The 20,763-nt window shown below is 38.0% G+C and overlaps 1 pseudogene; it reads right to left on the reverse strand.

The window, feature by feature from the left end:
* Window positions 1–12,991: 12,991 nt before the first annotated feature.
* LOC143671968 (heat shock protein HSP 90-beta pseudogene) lies at window positions 12,992–15,126 on the reverse strand (annotated as a pseudogene).
* Window positions 15,127–20,763: the final 5,637 nt, after the last annotated feature.

Genomic DNA, 20,763 nt, shown 5'->3' on the forward strand with positions numbered 1-20,763 from the left:
CATCAAGGAATTGAGAAAACCTTCTTGACCAAAAGGGGGAAGAGTGAAATGAGACAAAGTGCCAATGGCTGAGAGATTCCAAACAGAGTCGAGAGGTTACCCTGGAGGTTATTCTTACGCATTAAGCAGATATCACCTTGTTATCCAAGATGTAATGGAGAGGCTGGAGGGAGCTGCCAGAAAATGTAGAGCTGTGTTCCCATAGCCATGTTTCTTGAAGATGATTGTATAATGATATAGCTTTCACAATGTGACTGTGTGATTGTGAAAACCTTGTGTCTGATGCTCCTTTTATCTAGCTTGTTAACAGATGAGTAGAACATATGGAATAAAAATAAATAATAGGGGGAACAAATGTTAAAATAAATTTAGTTTGAAATGTTAGTGATCAACGAAAGGGAGGGGTAAAGGGGTATGGTATGTATAATTTTTTTTCTGTTTTCGTTTTATTTTTCTGTTGTCTTTTTATTTCTTTTTCTGAATTGATGCAAATGTTCTAAGAAATGATCATGATGATGAATATGCAACTATGTGATGATATTGTGAATTACTGATTATATATGTAGAACGGAATGATCATATATTAGGAATGTTTGTGTTTCTTTCTTGTAATTTTTTTTAAATTTAAAAATTAATTTTAAAAAATATGGAAAAAATTGAATGAGAACTTGGGGGAATGATAGACAAAACAAAGTGCACAAACATAGGAATCATTGGTGTCCCAGAAGGAGAAGAGAGGAGTAAAGGGCTAGGAAGAGTAGGTGAGGCTATAATGGGGGAAAACTTCCCAACCTTCATAAAGGACATAAATATATGAGTCAAAAAAGCCCAAAGAACTCCAAACAGAATAAAACCAAATTGGTAGTCCTGAAGGCACATGCTAATCAGTCTGTCAAATGTTAAAGAGAAGCAGAAAATCCTGAAACTGGGAAGAGAAAAACAATCTATTACATACAAGGGAAACCAAATAAGACTGAGTTCAGACTACTCAACTATCATCCTGGAGGCAAAAAGGCAGTGGTATGATATATTCAAGATCCTCAAAGAGAAAGACTTCCAGCCAAGAATTCTGTACCCAGCCAAATTGTCCCTCAAAATTGAGGGAGAGATTAAAGTTTTCACAGACAAAAAGAGACCAGCCCTACAAGAAATACTAAAAGGAATTCTGCCAGGTGAGAAAAAAAAAGACAGGAGAGGGAGGTCAGGAGAAGGGCACAGAATTGAAGAGTACCACTAAGGATAATTTAAAGACTACAAAGAAAAAGAGGGAAAAGAATATATAGATTTGACAAAAAAAATTAAAAAGATAAGATGGTGGAATCAAGATATGCCTTTTCAGTAATAACTTTGAATGTTGATGGGTTAAACTTATCAATTAATAGATACAGATTGGCAGAGTGGATTAAGAAACATAATCTGGCTATATGATGCTTACAAGAGACTCATCTTAGATACAAGGATACAAATAGATTGAAAGTGAAAGGATGAAAAAGATTTTCCACACAAGTTGCAGCCAAAAGAAAGCAGGAGTAGCTGTACTAATATTGGATAAAATAGACTTTAAATGTAAAGACATCATAAGAGACAAAGAAGGACAGTATATACTAATTAAAGGGTCAATTCACCAAGAAAATATAACATTCATAAATGTGTATGCTCCCAATTAAGGAGCCCCAAAGTACATGAGACAGACATTGGCAAAACTGAACAGAGCGATGGATGTTTCAACAGGAATAGTAGGAGACTTCAATACACCACTCTCCTTTATAGATGGAACAACCAGACAGAAGATCAACAAGGAAATACAGAAGTTAAATAATTTGATAAATGAGTTAGACCTAACAGACATATATACGTCCTTGCACCACAAAGCACAAGGTTATACATTATTCTCTAGTGCTCATGGAACATTCTCCAGGATAGATCATATGCTGGGGCACAAAACAGGTCTTTATAAATTTTGAAATATTGAAATTATTCAAAGCACTTTCTCTGATCACCAATGGGATGAAGCTGGAACTCAATAACCACCAAAGAATGAGAACATTCACAAATATATGAAGATTAAATAACATACTCTTAAATAACCAGTGGGTTAAAGAAGAAATTGCTAGAGAAATCAGTAACTATCTGGAGATGAATGAAAATGAGACTACAACTTATCAGAGCTTGTGGGATGTGGCAAAGGCTGTGCTGAGAGGGAAATTTATTGCCCTAAATGCCTACATTAAAAAACAAGAAAGAGTAAAAATCGAGGACTTAACAGCAAACCTGGAGGAACTTGAGAAAGAACAGCAAACTAACCCCAAAGCAAATAGAAGAAGAGAAATAGCAAAGATTAAAGCAGAGATAAATGAATGGGAGAACAAAAGAAAAATAGAAAGAATCATTAAAACCAAAAGTTGGTTCTTTGAGAAAATTAATAAAATTGATGGGCCATTAGCAAGATGACAAAGAAAAAAAACAGAGGATGCAAATAAACAAAATCAGAAATGAAAAGGGGTGCATTACCAAAGACCCTGAAGAAATAAAAGAAATCATAAGAGGATACTATGAACAACTATACGCCAACAAACTAGACAACTTAGATGAAATGGACAAATTCCTGGAGACACACAAACAAGCTACACTGACTCAGGAAGAAATACAGGATCTCAACAAACCAACCACAAGTAAAGAGATTCAATCAGTCATCAAAAATCTTCCTACAAGGAAAAGCCCAGGGCCAGATGGCTTCACAGGGGAATTTTATCAAACATTCCAGAAAGAACTAACACCAATTCTGCTCAAAATTCTCCAAAAATTGAGGAAAAAGGAACTCTAGATAAGTCATTTTATGAAGCTAAAATCATTTTGATACCAAAACAGGGTAAAGAGGCTATAAGAAGGGGAAACTACAGGCCAATCTCCCTAATGAACATAGATGCAAAAATTCTTAATAAAATATAAGCAAATCGAATCCAACAACACATTAAAAGAATTATACACCATCACCAAGTGGGATTTTTTACCAGGAATGCAAGGATGGTTCAACACAAGAAAATCAATTAATGTAATACAGCAGCTTAACAAATCAAAAGGGAAAAATCACATGTTCATCTCTATTGATGCTGAAAAAGCATTCCACAAAATTCAGCATCATTTTCTGATAAAAAAAAAAACACTCCAAAAGATAGGGATCAAAGGTAACTACCTCAATATGATAAAGAGAATATATGAAAAACCAATAGCCAGCATTGTACTCAATGGAGAGAGACTGAAAGCCTTCCCCTTAAGATCAGGTACAAGACAAGGATACTCACTGGCACCACTATTATTCAACACTGTGCTAGAAATTCTAGCTAGAGCAATCTGGCAGGAAAAAGAAATAAAAGGCCTCCAAATTGTAAAGGAAGGAGTAAAACTCTCATTATTTGCAGATGATATGATACTATACTTGGAAGATCCTGAGAAATTTACTGAGAACAGTAAAGTTACTTGAGCTAATAAACAAATTCAACAAGGTGGTGGGATATAAAATTAATGTGCAAAAATCAATAACATTTCAGTACACAATCAATGACCTAGCTGAGGAGCAGTTAAGGAAAAAATTCCATTCAAAATAGCAAGTAAAAGAACCAAATACTTAGGAATGAACTTAACTAGGGATGTAAAGTACTTGTACACAGAAAACTACATATCACTGCTACAAGAAATCAAAGGAGATCTAAATAGGTGGAAAGATATTCCCAGCTCATGGATAGGAAGGCTAAATATAGTAAAGATGTCAATTCTCCCCAAGTTAATCTACAGATTCAACACAGTAACAATCAAAATTCCAACAGCCTACTTTGAAGATTTGGAAAATCTAACTACCAAATTCATCTGGAAGGGAAAGAGACCCCGAATAGCTAAAAGCATCCTTAAAAAGAAGAACGAAGTGGGAGGATTAACATTCCCTGATTTCAAAACCTATTATAAAGCCACAGTGATCAAAACAGCATGGTACTGGCACAGACACAGAAGCATTGACCGATGGAATTGAATCGGAGTGCAGAAATAGACCACCAAATCTATGGTCAACTGTTTTTTTTTCAAGGGGTCTGAAGATCAGCGATAACAGACAACAGACAACTTTATGGTCAACTGATTTTTGACAAGGGCCCCAAATCCTCTGAACTGGGACAAAATAGTCTTTTCAATAATTGGGCATGGAAGAACAGGATATCAATAGCCAAAAGAATGAAAGAGGACCCCTATCTTACACCCTACAGAATAATTAACTCAAAGTGGATCAAAACATCTAAATATAAACTAGTACCACAAAGCTTCTAGAAGAAAATGTAGGGAAACATCTTCAAGACCTACTAATAGGAGGTAGCATCCTAAACTTTACACCTAAAGCACAAGCAACAAAGAAAAAATAGATAAATGGGAACTCCTCAAAATCAATGCTTCTGCACCTCAAAAAGCTTTGTCAAAAAGATGAAAGAGGCAGCCAACTCAATGGGAGAAAATATTAGGAAATCACTTATCAGACAAAGGCTTGATTTCCTGTATATTCAAAGAAATCATACAACTCAACAACTAAGGAACAAACAGCCCAATTATAAAATGGGCTAAAGATATGAATAGGCATTTTTCTGAAGAGCAAATACAGATGGCTCAAAAGCACATGAAGAGATGCCCATTTCATTGGCTATAAGGGAAATGCAGATCAAGACTACAATGAGTTCCCACCTCACACCTATAAGAATGGCTGCTATTAAACAAACTGGAAACTATAAATGTTGGATAGGATGTGGAGAAACTGGGACACTTATGCACTGATGGTGGGAATGTATAATGGTGCAGCCACTAAGGAAGAATGTTTGGTGGTTCCTTAGGAAACTAAATATTGATTTGCCCTATAACCCAGCAATAGCACTACTTGGTATATACCAAGAAGAACTGAAAGCAATGACACAAACAGACATTTGCACACTGATGTTCATAGCAGCATTATTCTCAATCGCCAAAAGATGGAAACAAACCAAATGCCCATCAATAGACGAGTGGATCAACAAAATGTGGTATATACATACGATGGAATATTATGTAGCAGTAAGAAAAAATGATGTTCTGAAGCACATGACAAGATGGATGAGCCTTGAGGACATAATGCTGAGTGAAGTTAGCCAGACACAAAAGGATAGATACTGTATGAATCCACTTTTATGACCAGCATAAAGGTATAATCGAGGCTTATAATACAGAATATGGGAACTTAGAGGTACATAGAAGCTAGATACGGGTGAACCGTTAGCTAATGAGGTTAAACTCCAATGTAAGGGAATAGATAGGACCAAAGGTGATTTTCTAGTGGGTCTAGAAGTAATATTACCATATTGAAGATGAAGAAGATTGAAAGAGTTTGTATAGACCTACGTGTCCCACTGACTCACACTAGAAATATGAATGAGTTCTTATAAGAATTACTTCAAAGATATAATTCTTGTATAAAGAATGTTTAAGTCCAAAGTACAGGTGGAAAATTGCATGTTATGAGCTAAGTTCAAGAGGAAACCACCAGCACTACCACAGCAACAGCAGAGGTAAATAATGGGATGAGGGACAAGAGTTAAGAGGAGGTTTAGATTTCCTGTTTGGCGAGGGTGTGTTTATTGGTTTTCTGTTTCTTAGGAGCAATGAAACTATCTAAAATTGAGAATGTGGATGGACTGTGGACTTGGAGCCCTCTACATGATACCTGATGAATGCAGGTGGCTGAAAGATGCACTGACGGAGAAGTAGGTTGGCAAACGATGGTGTATACTTATGAACGAAGGTTGTGCTGCTACAAAAAGTAACAATGTTGTGAGGCATGCAACAACGCGAATGAACATGTGGGACATTTGATGAGACAAAATAAGCCAGAAACATAAAAACAATAATGGTATGGTCACCTTTAGAAAATGCTTATAAGAAAACAGGGCCTAGATTGTAAGTTTTTAGAGCAGACAGATTAAGTCTGGAGTGGTGATTATTATTTCTGGATTTTGAAAGGTTGTTTTAAGTATATAACCCGATATTTAGAGATAAGAATGAAGCTGAACAGGTTGGGGTTAATGTAATTCAGAACATAGGGATAAGGAAAACAGTGTCTATATTTTAGAACCACACAAACGCTTTAAGACCAGTGGAAGAAAGGTTTATTTTATCTGGAACTGAAATGTCCTGTAGTGCATAATCTAATTTCACTTACCTATATAGCTCATTTGAACAACTGAAACACAGGAAGCACAGAATGAGAAAGAGGTCCTTTAATTCTGTATAGACTATTGTAATGCCTGGATACAACCTAGAGTATATTAAGCAGATAATCAAAAAGTATTGGCACATCAGGAGATAGAAATAGGGTAGATATTGGGTAATTGGAGCTGAAGGGATACAGATTGTGCAACAGGACTGATTGTAAAAATTCAGAAATGAATAGCACAATACTACCTGACTGTAATGCAATAATTTTAGAACACTGAATGAAACTGAATGTGAGAATGATAGAGGGAGGAGGCCTGGGGGCACAAATGAAATCAGAAAGAAAGATAGATGATAAAGACTGAGATGGTATAATCTAGGAATGCCTAGAGTGTATAATGATAGTGACTAACTGCAAATTAAAAAAATTTTTTACATAAGGAAGAACAAGGAATGTCAATACTGCAGGATGTTGAAAATAGATGGTAATTTATATTTTAAAACTTTAACTTATGTGTGAGACTAAAGCAAAAAATGTTTATTTGGTACAAAATTTAAATTTCAACTAGTGCATTTCCTAATATAACTTATGTGGACAGCTTAATCAAACACCATAGTACTTGGAACCTTGAGTAGGGCATGAGATTTTGTAGGTTTGTCCAGAGTGATGCCCCAATAAATTCCAGAGTGACTTGAACAGGGAATAAAAAAGTATTTGCAAAGTCCCCTTGGGGGAATTGTGAGAAAGGAGGAAAATTCGACTTCCCCAACTGGAGAATTCTTGATATTCTCACAAGTAGTGGGGACAACCAAAGCTATAGGCTGAGCCCCCAATCTTGGGGTTTGTTCATATGAAACTTAACCCAGCAAAGGATAGACTAAGCCTACTTAAAATTGGGCCTAAGAGTCACCCCCAAGAGAGCCTCTTTTGTTGCTCAGATGTGGCCTCTCTCTCTCAGCCAAGATGACAAGCAAACTCACTGCCCTCCCCTTCTCCACGTGGGACATGACTCCCAAGGGTGTGGACCTTCTTGGCAACGTGGGACAGAAATCCTAGAATGAGCTGGGACTCAGCACTAAAGGATTGAGAAAATCTTCTCGACTGAAAGAGGGAAGAGAGAAATGAGACAAAATAAAGTGTCAATGGCTGAGAGATTCCAAACAGAGTCGAGAGTTATCCTGGATGTTATTCTTATGCATTAAATAGATATCACCTGTTTAGTTAAGGTGTAATGGAGAGGTTGGAGGGAACTGCCTGAAAATGTAGAGCTGTGCTCAAGTAGCCATGTCTCTTGAAGATGATTGTATAATGATATAACTTTCGCAGTGTGACTGTGTGATTGTGAAAACCTTGTGTCTGATGCTCCTTTTATCTACCTTATTGACAGATGAGTAAAACATATGGTTTGAAAATAAATAAATAATAGGGGCAACAAATGTTAAAATAAATTTAGTAGATTGAAATGCTAGTGATCGATGAAAGGGAGGGGTAAGGGGTATGGTATGTATGAATTGTTTTCTGTTTTCTTTTTCTGAATTGATGCAAATGTTCTAAGAAATGATCATGATGATGAATATACAACTATGCTATGAAAAAGAAAAAGTATTGGCAAAGTTCCCTGAGTGAGGGGATAAAGAATATGGAACTATTAAACCTTACCAGCAGGGAATCCCCTGATACTGGGTCAAATTTTAGGGATACCCAAATCAATAGGCCATGCCCTCAATCCTGAGGCTTACTCTTGTGAAGCTTATGTGGGTAGTGGAGAAGCTTAGACTACGTATAGGCATGCCTAAGAGTTACTTCTGGAGGACCTCTGTTGTTGCTCAGATGTGGACTCGGTCTCTCTAAGCCCAACTCTGCAAGTGAAATCATTGCCCTCCCCTCTATGTAGGACATGACATCCAGGGGTGAAAGTCTCCCTGGTGACATGGGAGATGATTCCTAAGGATGAATCCAGGCCTGGCACTGTGGTATCAACAATTACTCCTGACCAAAAGGGGAAAAGAAGTGTAACTAAGGAAGTATCAGTGGCAGAGAGAGTTCAAATAGAGACAAGAGGCAGAGAGAGTTCAAATAGAGACAAGAGGCAGAGAGAGTTCAAATAGAGACAAGCCAGAAACATAAAAACAATAATGGTATGGTCACCTTTAGAAAATGCTTATTTTATTAAGCATTGTGTAAGTTGCTCTTACACAAGCTTCAGTTAGACCTTGCTACCTATCATAACCTGCCAACCCCCAACCAGGACCATTCCAGCCAATCCTAAAGAACACCTAGGGCAATATATAAGATTCCACAAGGGTTCCATGCACTAGAGAAACTTTCCAGAAACCCACAACCTCTAGATGGGTCCCTGGTCCAGATGAGTCCTGAAACCTAGTTCAGCCTCTCCAGACATCAGATAGTTCCATCTCCCTACCCTGTATTAGTGACAGACCCTTCCAATATCAAAAATTTAGAAATGCCAGAGCCCAAACAACCCCAAAGAGAGGCAAGGAAAAATCAAAGGTGGTTTGTGGAATTATACATAGAAGATAGGACTTAACAAATGAATATGAATGCTGAATCATTAAATTGATATCTCTTTTAGTCTCCAGTATTTTAGAGCAGCTTGAAGTAAAAACCTAAAGTTGTGAAATTGTAACCCACATCAAAGTCTGAAATACATTCTACAGGTAATTGTAGTGCTGTGCTTTGAAATTTATAGCTTTTTTGTGTATATGTTATATATATAGCCTCCTATATTCAGGAGCAGCTAGAAGGAAAAATATGAGAGGGTCATATGGTAGCCCATGACAAACTCTGGGTTCTGTCCTGTAACCACTCATTGAAGAGTGCTTTGAAAACTGTTGCTTTTTTATTTCTTTGCTTTGCATATATGTTATACTATACAATAAAAAAGTTTTAAAAATATGGATAAAAATAAACAAATAATAGGGGGAACAAAGGTTAAAATAAATAGAGTAGATTGAAATGCTAGTGGTCAATGAGAAGGGAGTAAGGGGTATGGTATGTATGAATTTTTCTTTTTTCTTTTTTTAAATTTCTTTTGCTGGAGAGAAGCAAATGTTCAAAAAAATGATCACGGTGATGAATATACAACTATGAGAAGAAATTGTGAGGCATTGATTGCACACGATGTATAGAATGTTTGTATGCCAAGAATGTGTCTATGTTTGTTAAGGTTTACAATAAAAATATTTAAAGAAAAACAAAACTTTAACTTCTGTGTGAGACCAAAGGAAGAGATGTTTATTAAGTGCAAAATTTATATTTTGGGTAGCATATTATCTCATTTAAATTGTTTTGTCAGTTTATTTGAACACCATAATTACATGGAATCTTGAAAAGAGTAGGAGATCTTGTTGGTTTGTACTGGCTAGTATGATGCCCTGATACATCCCAAAGTAATTTGGGCAGAGAATAAAAAAGTATTTTCAAAGTCCCCTTGGGGAACTAGGGAGAAAGGAAGAAATATTTAACTTCCCCATCTGGGGAATTCCTGATATTCTCGCAAGCAGTGGGGACAACCAATTCAATTGGTCGAGCCCTCAATCTTGTGACTTGCCCCTATGAAACTTATTCTTGTATAGGAGAAGTTTAAGACTACTTATAATTATGTCTGACTCACCCCCAGAGAACCTCTTTTGTTGCTCAGATTTGGCCTCTCACTCTCAACCAAGTCTGCAGGTGAACTCACTGCCCACCCCCACATAGGACATGGCTCCCACGGGTGTAAATCTACTTGGCAATGTGGGATAGGTCTTCTGTGATGAGCCAGGCCCCAGTGTAATGGGATTGAGAAAGCCTTCTTAACCAAAAGAAGGAAGAGTGAAATGAGACAAAATAAAATTTCCATGGCTGAAAGGTTTCAAACAGAATCGAGAGGTTATCCTGGAGGTTATTCTTATGCATTATATAGATATATCCCTTTTTAGTTTATGGTATATTGGAGTGGCTAGAGGGAAGTACCTGAAACTGCTGAACTGTATTCCAGTAGCCTTGATTCTTGAAGACGATTGTATAAGTATATAGCTGTTACAATGCGACCATGTGATTGTGAAACCTTGTTTCTGATGCTCCCTTTATCTAAGGTATGAACAGATGAGTAAAAAAAGAAGGCTAAAAATAAATAAATAATGGGGGGATACTGGGTAAAAATAATGGGTAGATTGAAATACTAGTAGTCAATGAGAAGGAGGGATGTTTGAGTTTTCTCTTTTTATTTCTGGAGTGATGCAAATATTCTAAAAATGGTCATGGTGATGAATACACAACTATGTAATGATACTGTGAGCCACTGATTGTATGCTTTGGCTGGACTGTATGTGTGTGAATATTTCTCAATAAATAAATAAATATTTTTTATTTTTAACTTTCTTATTGTATAGTATAACATATATACAAAGCAAAGAAAAAAGCAATAGTTTTCAAAGCACTCTTCAACAAGTAGCTACAGGAGAGATCCCAGAATTTGTCATGGGCTAACATATGACCCTCTCATATTTTTCCTTCTAGCTGCTCCAGAATATAGGAAGCTAGAGGGCTTAAATATTTTTTTATCATCACAATCGACTTTTTTTCATTCTTTTTTTTGATGAAAAATAACATATATACAAAATACCTATAAATTTCAAAGCACAGCTCCACAATTAGTTGTAGAACATATTTCAGACTTTGACATGGGTTAAAATTTCACAATTTTAGGTTTTTACTTCTAGCTGCTCTAAAATACTGGAGACTAAAAGAGCTATCAATTTAATAATTCAGCATTTATATTTATTTGTTAAATCCTATCTTCTCTGTATAAGTGTACCATCACTTTTGATCTTTCCATCCCTCTCTTTAGGTGTGCTTGGACTATGGTGATTCTAAATTTTTTATATTGGAAGTGTCTGTCACTAATATGGGGTAGGGAGATGGCACTATCTGATGTTCTGGAGAGGCTGGGCTAGGTTTCAGGACTTATCTGGACCAGGAACCCATCTGGAGGTTGCAGGTTTCTGGAAAGCTATTCTAGCACATGGAACCCTTGTGGAATCTTATATATTGCCCTAGGTGTTCTTTAGGATTGGCTGGAATGGTCCTGATTGGGGATTGGCAGGTTATGATAGGTAGCAAGGTCTAACTGAAGCTTGTGTAAGAGCAACCTCCAGAGTAGCCTCTCGACTCTATTTGAACTCTCTCTTCCACTTCAATAAAAATGTTTTAAAGAGAAAATCAGCATTACCCTATATAGCAACTGTTAAAAGAGCTGAAAAAGAGATCAGATTTCAATTAGAGATATGAATGAAGATGATCTGATTAGGACTAAGGTAAATCAGACTAAAGGGTAAAAGATGATATTGACTGTATTTTTAAACTTCAACTTCAGTGTGAGACCAAAGGAAGAGGTGTCTATTTGGTGCAAAATTTATATTTTCTATAGCACAGTATCTAATCTAACTTGTATGGTCACTTTATTTGAATACCATGATTACATGGAACCTTGAATAGGGAGTGAGACCTCGTTCATTTGTACAGGTTAGTGTGATGCCCCGATACATCCCAGAGCAATCTGGGTAGAAGATAAAAAATTTTTTCAAAGTCCCCTTGAAGTACTGGGGAACAATATGTAAATATTAAACTTCTCCACCTGAGGAAGACCTGACATTATCACAAGCATTGGGGACTACCAATTTAATAGGCCAAGGCTTTGATGTTGATGCTTGCCCTTATGAAACTTATTCCTGCAAAGGAGAAGTAAGACTACTTACTTATAAGTAGTAGTAAGACTACTTATAATTTTGCCTAGGAGTCACCCCCAGAGAACCTCTTTTGTTGTTCAGATGTGGCCTCTCTCTCTAAGACAATTCTGTAGGTAAACTCAATGTCCTCCCCTCTATTGGGAGAAGACTCCCAGAAGTATAAATCTCCCTGGCAACTAGGGTCCTAAATCCTGGGGATGAGCCTGGCCCATCTGTGGGGTTGAGAAAACTTGACTAAAAGAGGGTAGAAAATGCAATAAAATTAAGTTTCAGTGGTTTTGAAATTTCAAATAGAGTTGAGAGTCATTCTGGAGGTTATTCTTATGCATTATAAGGACATCCCTTTCATTTTTTGGTGTATTGGATTAGCTAGAGGGAAATGCCTGAAACCATTGAATTGTAATCCAGGAGCCTTTATTCTTGAAGATGATTGCATAACTGTATAGCTTGCACGGTGTGACTGTGTGATTGTGAAAATCTTATGACTGACACTGCTTTTATCCAGTATATGGACAGATGAGTAAGAAAATAAAGACAAAAAATAAATAAATAATAGAAGGGATAGAGGATGTGCTGGTTTGAAAGTATTATTGCATATCCTAGAAAAGCCTTGTTTTAATCCTGATCCAATCTTGTGGGAGCAGCCCTTTCTTTTAATGCTAATTCAATAATGTAGGTTGAAAACATGATTGGATTGTCTCCACGGAGATGTGACATACCCAGTCGTGGATATTAACTTTTTTTTTTGGCATAAAAAAGCATCTTCTTTATTTGCACGCTTTAATTTCAGAACAAAATAAAACAACAACAACAACAAAAACCTCACAATATGCAACATCCAGCCCCATTGTCAAATGGGATGGGGCTCATGGTCTTTACAACCTGCCTTAGACACAAGAATAGGAAAGGGGAAAAGAACCACTAGATATCAGTAGACGGAGCCAGGTGGAACAGGGCCACTTGGGCTGCTGTGGGAACCAGAGCAACACTATACAGTGAGTACAAGGTTTGTGGATAGAAACAGCTAATCTACTTCTTCCACGTGAGGTGCATCTTCATCACCCTTAAGAGGGCAGATCTCATCAGGAAGAGCAGCGCTGGGTTCCTTGGCTGTCACTTCATCTTCATCAATGTCTAAACCTAGTTTGATCATGCAATAGATGCGGTTTGAATGAGTCTGGGGATCCTCAAGGGAGAAGCCAGAGGAGGAGCAGTGCAGCTTCAAACAATAGCACCACCAAGACCTTGACTGCCTTGTCCTTCTTGTCTGCCCAGCCTTCTGCCACAGTGTCTCCACAATGGGGTGGTCAGAGTTGATCTCCAGGTGCTCTTTGGCCATCATGTAGCCCATTGCAGAGTTGTCCCAAAGCGCCTGGGCTTTTATGATCTGTTTTATGTTGGCTGCCCAGCCATACATACTAGTTAAAATGTGGCAGGGTGAAGACACAAGTCTATTGGAGATTGTCACCTTCTCGACCTTTTTATGCAAGATTTCCTTCATAAGCTTGCAGAGGTTTTCAAACTTGGCTCTGCTCTCCTCCATTTTCTTCTTTTCCTCATCCTCGGGTAGCTTCAAACCCTCCTAGGTAACTGAGACCAGGTTCTTCCCATCAAATTCCTTGACCTGCTGCATGCAGTACTCATCAACAGGTTCAGTCATATAGACAACCTCAAAGCCCCACTTCCACACTCGTGCCACAAAAGCAGAGTTGGCCACCTGCTCTTTGCTCTCATCAGTGCTATAACAGATGGACTTCTGGGTCTCCTTCATGAAAGAGACATATTCAGAAAGAGAAGGCATCTCATCTCCAGACTGGGAGGTATGATAGCGCAGCAGCTCAGAAAGGCGTCATCAGTTAGTGGAGTCCTCATAGAGTCTAAGCTGCAGATTTTTAGAGAATGCCTTATAAAATGTCTTGTAGTTCTCCTTGTCTTCCACAAGCTCAGAGAAGAGCTCAAGGCACTTCTTCACAATGTTTTGTGAATGACTTTCAAGATTTTGCTCCACTGCAACATTTATCTTGAAATGTTTAGGGGCAGGTCCTCAGAGTCGACCATGCCGGGAATGAAGTTGAGATTCTCTGGTGCCAATTCATCACAGCTGTCCATGATGAACACACAATGGACACAAAGTTTGATGTTGTTCTTTTTCTTCTTGTTTTCAAAGAGGTCAAAGGCAGCCCGATGGGGGATGAAGAGCAATGGCCGAAATTCCAACTGACCTACCACAGAGAAGTGCTTGACTGCCAGGTGGTCTTCCCAATTATTGGAAAGGCTCTTGTAGAATTCTCCATATTCCTCCTGGGTGATGTCATTAGGGTTTCTGGTCCAAATGGGCTTGGTCTTGTTCAGTTCTTCTTGATCAATGTACTTCTCCTTAATCTTCTTCGTTTTCTTTTTCTTGTCCTTACCACTATCCTCCTCATCTGAGCCCACATTTTGAATCTTGGGCTTCTCTTCATCATCTTTATCTTCTTCTTTCTCACCTTTCTCTTCCTCTGCTTCATCATCATTGATTTCCTTCTCTTGTTCTTTCTCCAGATAAAGGGTGATAGGGTAACCTATGAACTGTGAGTGCTTCTTCACCACTTCTTTGACCCTGCTCTCCTCTATGTACTCTGTCTGATCTTCTCTAAGGTGCAAGATCACTTTGGTACCACAGCTAAAAGACTCTCCATGGTCAGCACAAAGAGTGAAGGAGCCCCCAGGAGAAGACTCCCAGGCATACTGCTCATCATCATTGTACTTTGTGATCACAACCACTTTCTCTGCCACCAAGTAGGCAGAATAGAAGCCAACACCAAATTGCCCAATCATAGAGATGTCTGCACCAGCCTGCAGTGCCTCCATTAATACTTTGGTACAAGACTTGGCAATGGTTCCCAAATTATTTATGAGATCAGCCTTGGTCATGCAAATGTCTGTATCCACCAGAGTCAGGGTACATTCCTGGGGGTTGGCGATGATGTCAATTTTCAACTCTTTGCCACCGTCCAACTTGGAGGACTCTGCCAGGCTGTCATAGCAAACCTTGTTCCAAGCATCAGAAGCATTAGAGAGCCACTCCCAAAGGAAAATTTCCTTGTTGCAATAGAAAGTATTGATGATAAGTTGGGCAATCTCTGCCTGGAAGACAAAAGTCTCCACTACCTCCAGCATCTTGAAGGGAATGAGCAGCAAGTGCCAGAAAGTACAGTGGACAGGGACCGTGCCTAGCTCACATGTGACAGAAAAGCTGTGTGTGTGTGGGGGGGTGACTCAAGAGTGGGTATTAACTTTTGATTGTATGAAGATGTGACTCCTCCCATTCAGAGTGAGTCTTGATTAGTTTACTGGAATCTTTTAAAAGAGGAAACATTTTGGAGAAACCTCAGAAACCACAGAGCCAGAAACAACAGGGCCTAGAGAAATGACAGAAGCCTCAGAGCTGACAGAAACTTCACAGTAGAGCTGACACAGATGTGGACACATAGAGAACAGAGACATGGATGTTTGGAGATGCTTGTTGCCCAGCAGACATTGCCATGCGATGTTAAGCAAGCCAGAACCTGGAGAGAGCCAAGGGCAGACAAGAGATGAAAGCCAGCCCTGGAGAAGCAAAGTGAGGACCGTCCACACAGACAGAGACTGAAAGCAACAGAGCCCAGGAGGAAGAGATCAGCAGATGCCAGCCACATGACTTCCCAGCTGACAAAGGTATTCCAGATACATCAGCCTTCCTTGAGTGAAGGTAACCTCTTGTTGGTGCTTTAATTTGGACACTTTCACTTCCTTAGAAGTGTACATTTGTAATTTATTAAATTCCTCATTAGTAAAAGCTGTTCTAGTTCTGGTATATCATATTCCAGCAGCTTACAAATTAACACAGGGAAATTGGGAAGTTTTTGGGTGTTCTTTATTACTCTTATTTTTATTCTTATTCTTATGTTTTTTTGAGTAATGAAAATGTTCAAAAATCTATTGTGATGATGAATTCACAACTATATCATGACACAGTGAACCACTGATTGTATACCTTGGATGATTATATGGCATGTGAATATAACACAAACTTCCATTTAAAAAAAGAAAAAAGAGTAGATTAACAATTTGCATTATTTTAACAGAGAAAATTAAATTCCAGTTTTGTATGCATATACTGTTTTACACAAAAGTTCTTTTATAAAAAAATTATAAATGGGCTTATTAAATTTTGATTAGCCTTGAATATTACAGACTGAATTTACTTTATAAACATTATTTTTGTTATGAAAAAACATTTTTTTGTTATAAAAATGTTTATTGTTTACCAAAACCAGTGGACCTGTTATCAAATGCTTCTCGGTTAAAAAATCTTATCGTTTTAATAATAATAATAATAAAGCTAACTATTTGTCTCATTGTCATTAGTTAGACTTTCTTCAAGGTCATTTAATCCAGATTTAGTCAATGCATTAATCAGATTCTCAGGTGTTATATGTATTCCCTCTTGATACTGCCAGGCAACTAGTAGCTGCTTAGCTCTCATCTTCGTGTCTTCACTGTTGCACTCAATCTGCCTTATTTTAGAGTCTTTCATTTCCAATTAAGGAGCCAGAATTTTCCATTGTTTACCCAGCTTGATGGCAAATACATTTATTTGTTCCCGTGTTGCAAGTTTGTCTCGCAGCACATCTCAGGACTTTCATTTTCCTTCAGCAAAGCATCATTACATTCCTTATCTTCATCCTCACCTGTTTTTATTTCTTCAGAAGGAGATGGTACTTCCTTGACTAGCTTTATTTTCATGTTTTTGAGATATTCTGGCAAACTTTTTTTTATTAATTAAAAAAAATTTTTAAATACCAAAAAACAGCAAACAAACACAAACATTCTTAACTTTTGATCATTCCGTTCTAAATATATAATCAGTAATTCACAATATCATCACATAGTTGCATATTCATCATCATGATCATTTCTTGGAACATTTGCATCTATTCAGAAAAAGAAATAAAAAGAAAACAAAAAAATTCATACATACCATACCTCTTACCCCTCCCTTTCATTGATCACTAGCATTTCAAACTAACTTTATTTTAACATTTATTCCCCCTATTATTTATTTTTATTCCATATGTTTTACTTGTCTGTTGATAAGGTAGATAAAAAGAGCATCAGACACAAGGTTTTCACAATCACACAGTCACATTGTGAAAGCTGTATCATTATAAAATCATCTTCAAGAAACATGGCTACTGGAACACAGCTCTACATTTTCAGGCAGTTCCCTCCAGCCTCTCCATTACATCTTGACTAACAAGGTGATGTCTTTTTAACATATAAGAATAATCTCCAGGATAACCTCTCGACTCTGTTTGGAATCTCAGCCACTGACACTTTGTCTCATTTCACTCTTTCCCCTTTTGGCCAAGAAGGTTTACTCAATCTCTTGATGCTGGGTCTCAGCTCATTCTAGAGTTTTTCTCAATCCCTTGATGCTGAGTCTCAGCTCATCCTGGGATTTCTGTCCCACGTTGCCAGGAAGGTCCACAATGTGGAGTCATGTCCCACATAGACAGGGGGAGGGTGGTGAGTTTACTTGTTGTGTTGGATGGAGTGAGAGGCCATATCTGAGCAACAAAAAAGGTTCTCTTGGGGGTGACTCTTAGGCCTAGTTTTAAGTAGGCTTGACCTATCCTTTGTGGGGTTAAGTTTCATATGAACAAACCCCAAGACTGGGGACTCAGCCTATAGCTTTGGTTGTCCACACTGCTTGTGAGAATATCAAAAATTCAACTTGGGGAGGTTGAATTTTCCCCTGTTCTCACCATTCCCTGAAGGGGACTTTGCAAATACTTTTCCACTCACTGATCAAATCACTCTGGGATTTAACGGGGCATCACTCTGGACAAACTAACAAAATCTCATGTCCTACTCAAGGTTCCATGGACTTATGGTGTTCAATTAAGCTGTCTACATAAGTTATATGGGAAATGCACTAGTCAAAATATAAATTTTGTACCAAATAAACATTTTTTGCTTTAGTCTCACACATAAGCTAAAATTTAAAAATGTTAATTACCATCTATTTTCAGCACCCTGCACTAATGACATTCATTTCTTCTTCCTCATGCAAAAACACTTTTTAAATTTGTACATTTAGTCACTATCATTATACACTCTAGGCATTCCTAGATTATACCATCTCAGTCTTTATCATCTTTTTTTCTGATTTCATTTGTGCCCCCAGCCCTCCTCCCTCTATCATTCTCACATTCAGCTTCATTCAGTGTTTTAACATAATTGTATTACAGTTAGGTAGTATTGTGCTGTCCATTTCTGAGTTTTTACAATCAGTCCTGTTGCACAGTCTGTATCCCTTCAGCTCCAATTACCCAATATCTTACCCTATTTCCATCTCCTGATGGTCTCTGTTACCAATGAAATTCTCCAAGTTTATTCACTAATGTTGGTTCATATCAGTGAGACCGTACAGTATTTGTCCTTCTGTTTCTGGCTAATCTCACTCAGCATAATGTCCTTAAGGTCCATCCATGTGGTTACATACTTCACAGCTTTATTCTGTCTTAAAGCTGCATAATATTCCATCATATGTATATACCACAGTTTGTTTAGACACCCGTCTGTTGATGGACATTTTGGCTGTTTCCATCTCTTTGCAATTGTAAATAATGCAGCTATAAACACTGGTGTGCAAATGTCCATTTGTGTCCTTGCCCTCATGTCCTGGGAGTGGATACCTAGCAATGGTATTACCAGATCATATGGCAATTCTATACTTAGCTTCCTGAGGAGCTGCCAAACTGCCTTCCACAGCGGTCATACCATTTGGCATTCCCACCAACAGTGGATAAGTGTGCCTCTTTCTCCACATCCTCTCCAGCACTTGTCATTTTCTGTTTTATTGATTATGACCATTCTGGTGGGTGTGAGATGATATCTCATTGTGGTCTTGATTTGCATTTCCCTAATAGCCAGGGGAGTTGAGCATCTCTTCATGTGCCTTTTGGTCATTTACATTTCCTCTTCTGAGAAGTGTCTGTTCATGTCTTTTCCCCATTTTGTAATTGAGTTGTCTGCTTTCTGATGTTGAGTTGGACATTCTCTTTATATATTCTGGATACTAGACCTTTATCTGAAATATCATTTCCAAATATTGTCTCCCGTTGTATAGGCTGTCTTTTTACTTTCTTGACAAAGTTCTTTGATGCACAAAAGTGTTTAATTTGAGAAGTTCCCATTTATTTATTTCGTTCTTCAATGCTCTTGCTTTGGGTGCATGGTCTAGGAAACCACCTCCCTTTATAAGATTTATAAGATATTTCCCTACATTTTCTTCTAACAGTTTTATGGTCTTAGATCTAATGCTTAGGTCTTTGATCCATTTTCAGTTAATTTTTGTATAGGGTGTGAGATATGGATCCTCTTTCATTCTTTTGCATATGGGTATCCAGTTCAAAACTTCTAGGCATCATTTATCAAAGAGACTGTTCTGTCCCAGGTGAGTTGGCTTGACTGCCTTATCAGAGATCAATTGTCCATAGATGAGAGGGTCTATATCTGAGCACTCTATTCGATTCCATTGGTCGATATATCTATCTTTATGCCAATACCATGCTGTTTTGACCACTGTAGCTTCATAATATGCCTTAAAGTCAGGTAGCATGAGACCTCTGACTTCATCTTTTTTTCTCAGGATACTTTTAGCTATTCAGGGTACCCTGCCCTTCCAGATAAATTTGGTTATTGTTTTTTCTATTTCTGAAAAGTAAGTTTTTGGGATTTTAATTGGCATTGCATTGAATCTGTAAATCAATTTAGGTAGTTGACATCTTAACTCTATTTAGTCTTCCAATCCATGAACATGGTGTACCCCCATCCTTGGGGCAGCACTAAATGAACATGGTAGGAATTTTATTTTTACATTTTTGCTATTTAAAAGCAAATAGGTATGGAGAGTTAGGGTGATGAGGAATACAAAAGAGTGTGTTTTTTAGGATTTAGGGCTGAAAATTTGAATGCAGACAGGGCTACTCAGTGGGCTTGCCCTGGGGTGCCTTTATTCTATATAGACAGGTTTATTTGCTTAAAGATTTTTGGGGGAATGCCAAGAGGCCTTGGATCTAGTATGGGCCTTGGGGAAAACAAGGGGTAACACTAGCCAGTTTCTGAGTCTTAAGGTGCCCCTCTCCAAGCAGTGGAGAAGATCCTTCTTAACAGGGGGTGAGGCATTCAGGGGAAATGAGAAATCGATGGGATACTAGAATGTCTGTGAGCTTACAAAGGAGAGGGATAGTGAAGGTTTTGGTTTTGGCTTTACTATCAACTCCCATAATTAAGCAAGTCCGAATGGAAGTTGGCCCAGAGTGACAGTTTAGAACAGAGTGGCTTCAGTATTAATTAAGAAATTAATAATCTTACCTGTCATGTCGAGTTCAGCCAGGGCTCCTCTAAGTTGATCAAATGTGAAGTCAGCAGAGCCAAATGTGGCCTCAGACACCTTTAGTTATCTTCACTTGCCACTAGCATCCTGCCTCCCCTTTGGGAGACAGTACAGTCCCTGGGCCCGAAGCCCATGTTGGTGACATCTGGGGCAAGGCCCCAGTAGGTCCTGAGGTTGTGGGTTGTCTTGAGGTTTCTGGCACCCTTTTTGCCAATGGACTTCTGACTCACAATTGAAGCAAGACCCTTGAGGCCTGGAACCACAATTTGGGTGACCTCGAGAGGACAGGGCACTGTTAACAATGACTGCATAAATTGAGCTTGTTCTCTGTTTTTTTTCCTTTCTTTTTTTAAGACACATTTATTTAGTGT

The sequence above is a fragment of the Tamandua tetradactyla genome, chromosome X, assembly GCF_023851605.1.
Source record: "Tamandua tetradactyla isolate mTamTet1 chromosome X, mTamTet1.pri, whole genome shotgun sequence".
NCBI lineage: Eukaryota > Metazoa > Chordata > Mammalia > Pilosa > Myrmecophagidae > Tamandua > Tamandua tetradactyla.